General features: G+C 36.3%; 1 pseudogene; it reads right to left on the bottom strand.

The window, feature by feature from the left end:
• Nucleotides 1-5,281: 5,281 nt before the first annotated feature.
• LOC106345590 lies at nt 5,282-6,963 on the bottom strand (annotated as a pseudogene).
• Nucleotides 6,964-7,209: the final 246 nt, after the last annotated feature.

The raw sequence follows: 7,209 nt of genomic DNA, 5'->3' as shown, positions 1-7,209 counted from the left end.
ACCTACATTTTTGTTGTTTATTTTCCTATTGTATATATAAAAAGTATACGTCTACCTTTATTTTTGCGTTTCAGTTTTAAAGGTTGATTCTTTGTATGGTGTATATTTGGCCATTTATATTTCTTAAGTCGGTCTTTACTATATGTTTAATCATATTCAGGTTTTTAGTTATTGTAATTTTTAGTTTATGTGTTTCTCTAGTGTTTTCTATATGTTTAGTTATATACTCAGTGTTAAGTCATTGTTGTTTGCAGTTTTGTTTTTGTTTTTGTGACTTGCGCTCTTTTATAATTGTGATATAAGTTTTGTTAGGGTTTTCTTCTTTTATATATTTATAAAAATTATTATTTTTACATTCTTTAAAGTACCAAAGCTGTAGTTTAAACAATAAGTAATATGATAACAGTTGTGATTTCTTAAATTGATTAACTCTGCTTTTTCTTTGTTGTTGTGTCTCATGTTACATTTTTATAATTTTCTCGCAATTCTTTTCACACTTGTTTTTAGTTACACATTTGTACACTATTTTAATATATGATAAAGAATATTGTAATAGCGTTTGAAATCTTTTTATCCAAAACACTTATGTATACATCAAATATAAAATATTTAATCTTTCTAAACCCATAAATAACTGTTTTTAAGTTAATAATTTTTAATCATCCATATCACATAAAAATTGAGAATAAATATATAATAGTAGTTGAGTAAAATATTTTTAGATAACATGTTACTGTTTATTTTTATCACCATTTTCAAATATTATTTGTTTCATCCACTTCTTTGGGGTAATTTTTTTTGTCAACTCTTTGTCGTAAATTAAATTAATGATTTCATTTAGTTTTCTTTACTCGGTTCTATATAACGGAAAGCATAGAGAGAGATATATATGTGCACAAGTGCATTACACTCTTTCCAAACCAATATGTAAATGATCACTTAGAAAACTGCTTCTCAGTAGAAAAATAGAAGATGAATATATTATTTGAGATAGATTGAATTCGTAAGATCCCCCACGCAACATTATGTAAAAATATATATTTCAAACGGTTTGATACTGATGAAATCATTATATAATAATTGGATATATTAAAATTACAGTGTCATATATTAAAAAGTTTGGTCACTATAAAGAACTTAAAGTGAAAATTATCACCAAAAAACTTGATATACCATATAAAATAAACCAAGACTCTCCAAATTAAGCAAAGCTTCTTGGTTACTTACACTTCCGTTTATTAAGAGATCTTGTTTGCACAAAATTAACTAATTTAAAAGGGAAGAAGCGTCAATGTTTGGATATGAAAGGATGGTGCTCTTTTGATTGAGGATCTACCTTAGGCGTGAGATTGTTACCATGAAGTAGATCGTGGATCTTTGAGTACATCACACATGTGACGGGTATCCTCCACCACCACTACTTTGTGATGCGAGCTTGAATTTTCCGTCAGTTTAATCTTCTCAAACATATACTGCTTCTCTGCCTCAGCCTTGGCCAATCTCTGTTCAAGGTTACTTGCGCATTCCTCCCCAAACTTTTCTGTTTTAATAGTTTCTTTACAACCTCTCAGACTCCCGTTATGCTTTGTTAGCTTTAAGCTGTAACATGGCTGCCTCTGCTAGCTTCAGCCTCGCGATTCCCTCTAGCTTGTCTATATTAAGTTTTTTCTTATGCCTCTCTGTTTTCAGCTCTGGTACTTCTTTGGCTTTGTCTTCAAGCTCTCTATTGTGAAGTCTCGAGAGCCAGGTGTAAGTTCCTGAACATCCTTGTATTCTCCTCAGACTCTTTCCATTTTACTCACCCTCACATGCAACTATTCGCAGCGTCTAACTCGATCTCTTCAGAAACATGGTAATGAAAAAGGTTAGACTAAACAGACAGAGTAATATTCACATCCGATTCTCTCAAAACTGATAACCACGTAGACTGTGCCTTCTTCTCCCCCCAAGATCGTGACACTGGCGGTCGAGAAACACTTCATCCAGAGCCAACCATTTCCTAGATTCGAGTGTTTACCCGTATGCGCCATCAATCTATACGTCCGTGCGAATATACTTGACTGAACGGTTGCAGCTTGCAGGCATCCTGAGGTGCTATCAGACGCACACCTTCTCCATTTTCAAAGCTCATTGCAGCGTCTAAGTCGATCAATTTAGAAACCTGGTAACAGAAAGGGTTAATTTGCCAGCTGTTGATCACTAAACAGACAATAGCATTATTCGCTCATAAATAAACAAAAGAACCATACACTTTCAATCAGTATTTTACCTTGGAAAACATTACTATTAATTTGCCAGCTGTTGTTTCTGCCAACCCACCGCAAATCTTCTCAAGGAACTCCTCACAATTACATAACAGATTCGTACCTCTTAGAAATACATTTCCATGGAAAATCCTTCTAACAAAGTCGAGAACCTTAATCCAGATTCTCGATCACAGTTTGGTGCATATTGCTGAAAAACGTTTTAACCAAACTCTACAGCTCAGAAGTGCCATTGCCTGACCGACACTTAGCAACATTTCTTTGCTTTTGTACGTCTGTTCATTGAAAAATAAAAAGCTCAGATTAGTAATAGACCTTGTATAATCAACTCAGAAGTGTTCATTCGATATGGCTTATACGTCTGACATAAGCTCAAGAAGGACTCCACGGTTTGACCCACAAAAAAGGACTCCAGAGTTATATACATCACTCCTCCCTGGTAGTTGTGATATATAGTAGGGCAATTGTCAATAATAGCACCTTTTGAAGTTTATGTCACAAAAATATCACTAGAAGGAGAAAATCACAAAAATGACATTCATTAAAGGGTGAAATATCCCTAATACCATTGGTTTAAAATTAAATAAACAAACAAAAATAAATATAAATAAATAAAATAAAAATAAAAAAAATAAAAAAAAATAAATTTTTTTTTTTTTTTATAGTTTCAGATTATATTTTTCAGATTCAAAATTTTTATAATTCTTTTTTGAATTTTTTTTTTCGAAATTTTTTTTTTATTTTTTTTTAATTTTCTTTTTATAATTTAAAAATACTTTTTGAAACTGTTTTTAAAATTTTTATTTTTATTTTAGTATTTATTTTTTATAAAATTTTAAACCCTAATTCCAAAACCCCACCCCCTTAACTCTAAACCCTAAGGTTTGGATTAATTAACCCAAAGGGTATAAGTGTATATTTACCTCTTTAATGAAACCTATTTTTGTGACTTTGAGCCTTAAGTGCTACTTTGGGAACAAAAACTTAGTTTGGTGCTATCTTAGTCTTTTTCTCTATATAGTACTACCTTTTACCATCAGAATAATAACAGCATTTTAAAGTCAAATTAAAGATATATGAAGTATTTCTTGGTGTTAGATATGCGTCTAGCTTACTTGGGCTCCAGATATCCAACTGTGCCATGGACCATATGCCGGAGACATGCACGGCCCTGTCAACTGCCAATTTAGACAAACTGAAATCTGAAACCTTTGCCCGCATGTGTTTATCAAGTAAGATCATCTTACTTGTCTTCAGGTCCATCTGTATGATCTCTTGAACACCATGTGCGAAGATGCTTGATCCGTACATAAAGACAATCAAAACCATTCAAAATCAGGTACCGCAAAATGCTTGGAACAGAGATTAAGGACTCTTACCGTTTTAATTAGTGCACGGGAGACTTTCCGGTGGTGACGGGAGACTTTTTGGTAGATTACTATCCATTGGGTTTCATCGCCATAGCTTCAATTTCTTCAGTGGAGGTTTTCGTTTTTGACTGGATTAAATCTAGGTGAAGGGTTTATAAAGATTAAAATGCAAATGATACAAAACGAATTCATAAAGGAGCTTAAAGAACACAATTTATTGATAATATTAGTAACTATAACGTAGATTTCATGAAGATGTAACTGAGAAGACGAAGTGACAGGCAGAGTCGGTTGATCGAAGCTTCTTTTTATCTTTATTTTCGACAATAACTACATGACATGGCAGAAAGGATTTTCCTAATTGGTTGATTGGTTGATTTTTTAATCTGAAGTGGACACTCTCCCTGCTCTATTTTTAGAACTTTTAGTATTGTTAGACAGTGTGTGAAAGAAGAAGATTGAATGAAAATAAAACTTTAGTTCTAGTTAGAACTGCTTTTTAAACCCCAAAATAACCAATGCTATGACTAAGACATTCTACGTTGAAATTTGGCTGGAGGTCTGAGTAGTTCTTTTCTTATATTGAACACTCTAGACATAATGTTTATTTATGGCTGAATCAGCAGGAACCTAATCTATCAAATTAGGGGTAAAACGTGATTTTCAGCTAATTTCCTATCAGTTTTGATGACATTTTATGTGGATTTTTGTGTGTGCATTACTGTCATATGGATCACTCAGCTCACATGTACCGCAACTCTCAATAAGCTACTGGACTAGATCTGTTCTTCGTTTCAGGTGGGTTCAGCCCATAATGCTTAAGACCCCATTCTTCAATTTTCTTTTGGAGAAGAGAAAGAAGAAGAAAACCTCAGCGACATATTTTTATGATGGAATACAAGATATTTATACACCCAACTAGAATAGTTTGAATAAAATAATATGATATGGACGTACCACTTGTAACGCATGTATAAGAGACGTCATGACTTTGTTTATATATAGGTTGGTTCATGACACAGCTTGGCAAACAGTTCCACCAGAGGAGTTTGAGCCATCGCCCATTCTGCGAATGGCAAACAAGTTTCGATATGGCCCAATTAGGCATTGGTTGTCCATAGCTCAATGGTATAGACACATTTAAGTTTCTTAACTCTGTATGCACTTATCAAGGTTTCTTCTCTGTATATTGATTACTTAATGATAGGAAGTGTTTCTGATAGGGTGAACTGTCACTTCAATCTGAGAAAATTCAGACCGAGGGAAGTGAACAGGGTCAAGATAAGTATGGCTTGTGTCTTCACCTTCATGGCCGTTGGTGGCCTCTGATCATATACAAAGTTGGTAATGGGTAAAGTTCTGGCTGATGCGTTGGTTGGGGTATCACTTTTAGGTAAATGCAACTCTCCATTCCCTCTTTTAGCATCATAAGACACAATGGTTACGCATTTTATTGTGTTTCTATAGATGAGCACGTTCACAAGGGTTCATCATACGGCTACAACACGGTTTCTTGAGTATCAAAGAAGGTAAGTTACCATTTCATCAGGCCACAAACATGACGAACCCCATGACCTAGATATCTGCTTCAAATTCTTCATCAAGTTGAACTAAAGGTTTATTTGACTTGTGCTCTTGAGAACTCTGTAAGAACAGATGAGCTTTTTGAATTGAAAAACCTAATCGTTCAACATAAACTCATTGAACCAAAGGTCCCACATTGTTATACAAATCAGAACAAATCGCAAATGGTAAAGGGAGAGATCAAGAGTGGTAAAAGAAGAAGAGAATCAGTTCAAGGGAAGGACTTTTGAGCAGTTTGTTCTGACTTGACCTAAAGGACCAGTCAGGACATGGTAGCTGGAGAGTTTCACCATGGACTTGATGAAATCTCGCTGGAACAAGAGAGGATCAGAAGCGTAAGCTCTCACCCATGTCTCGGTCTCTTCACTGGCCATCAGTTGCTGATCTGAGAACATGACCCCTTTATTCTGCAACAGTCTCCTGTAGTAGCGTGATCAGAAGTTAAGGTAACCTCCTTCATTGTTGAAGCTCAAGTCGATGGTTCCATCAATCTGGTTCTCCGAGCTCAGACCGTAGTTGGTGTGATAATCTGATGCAGGTAAGGACGGTGCAGAAGCAGTGTCAGGGCACGGAGATGGAGATGATGCCGAGGCAGAGAAGGGGCATTTGCTCTTCAGTTCTTGGAGGAACCCTGTATTGAGCTCAGGGTCAGGCTTCCCGGTTCCTGAAAAGTTGTACAGCCGGTCCTGAAAGAATGTGCAGTGCGTAATGCCTATGCTGTGGGCTCCTGCAATATGAACAATCAGAAGAAAAGAATCATGACAACTTAAAACCGATTTTAACAAGTGAGCAATGAACAGTTACGACCAGATTTTAGCAAAACAGAAGAGAGACTATCAAGAAGTGAGGAATACCCAATAAGCTGACAGTTTCTTGTGGGCTGAATCCTCTAGAAGCAAACCTTGCAAGTATTTCAGAGAGGGTAGCATGTGGTGAAGGAAGCTCACGTTGTGCAATGTCCTTGAACGTCACTAGACTGTCTTTCCTCCCAATTCGTAAACTATACTTTGGACCACCAGCCTGAAAGCGGACAAACACAAATGGTTAAAAGGAGCTATAGAAAGATTAAATGGACAAAGCAGATACAAAGGACAAACAGATGCGTGATACCAGTGAGACTGCTTCTTTAGTGGCCAAGGCAAGAGTGTCAGCGCAGGAAACAACTCCCGGACAGGTATTCTCTAGCTCGGACTTGATAAACGCAATGACATCAAGTCCTTTCAGTGACAGGTTAGGAGGGGCTTCCTTCTCCGACGAAGTCTGAGATTGTATCCAAGTTCAAGCATATCCTCAAACAACAGTCCATAAACAAGAAACCATTAGCGGTTTTACAGAATCTTACCTCGATGAAGCAATCGTGAAAGAGGAGGCGGATTAGAGATGGAGCTATGCTAGGTCTCGCCTTGTAGATCTCTTTAAGAGCTTTTCGGATGATTCTTTCGGCGGAAGGGCAAGAGTCTCGGTAATAGTCTTGTTGCAATGGCGAGTACGATACGTCTTCTTCTTCTTCGATAGAGACGTACAGCGAAGTTTTTGAAACAAAATCGCGCTCAGCAGAATCTTTGGTGGTTTTGTGGAGCTCGACGATGTAGTGCGCGGTGTAGATACTGAGAACGAAGAAGGCAAGTGAAGCGCTAATGAAGAAATTCATCTCCGAGATTCGTCTCTGAGGTTCGTCTCTGCGTTCGTCTTTGCGGTTAGTCTCTGCGATTCGTCACTGGGAATGCCATGAGACGAAAATTGTTGAAGATGACTAATGAAAAAGAAGCGGGATATAGTCCAGTCAAAATGACGATAATGCCCTCGTGAATGTACAGGTGTTACACAACTGTAATCCAGTAAAAGTATTAACTATTTTTTTACGTCAGGAATAATGCCATTTTTTACCCCATGAATATGTCATCATTTTTTTTTTTTTTTTTTATCATCTGAATTTATTAAATGGGACAAAGCCCAAGAGACTAAGCCCAACAACTTTACAAAAAGCCCAA

The sequence above is a fragment of the Brassica napus genome, chromosome A3 (genome assembly GCF_020379485.1).
Source record: "Brassica napus cultivar Da-Ae chromosome A3, Da-Ae, whole genome shotgun sequence".
Lineage (NCBI taxonomy): Eukaryota > Viridiplantae > Streptophyta > Magnoliopsida > Brassicales > Brassicaceae > Brassica > Brassica napus.
The sequence above is the reverse complement of the archived record's forward strand: the minus strand, read 5'-3'. Positions and strand labels throughout refer to the sequence as shown.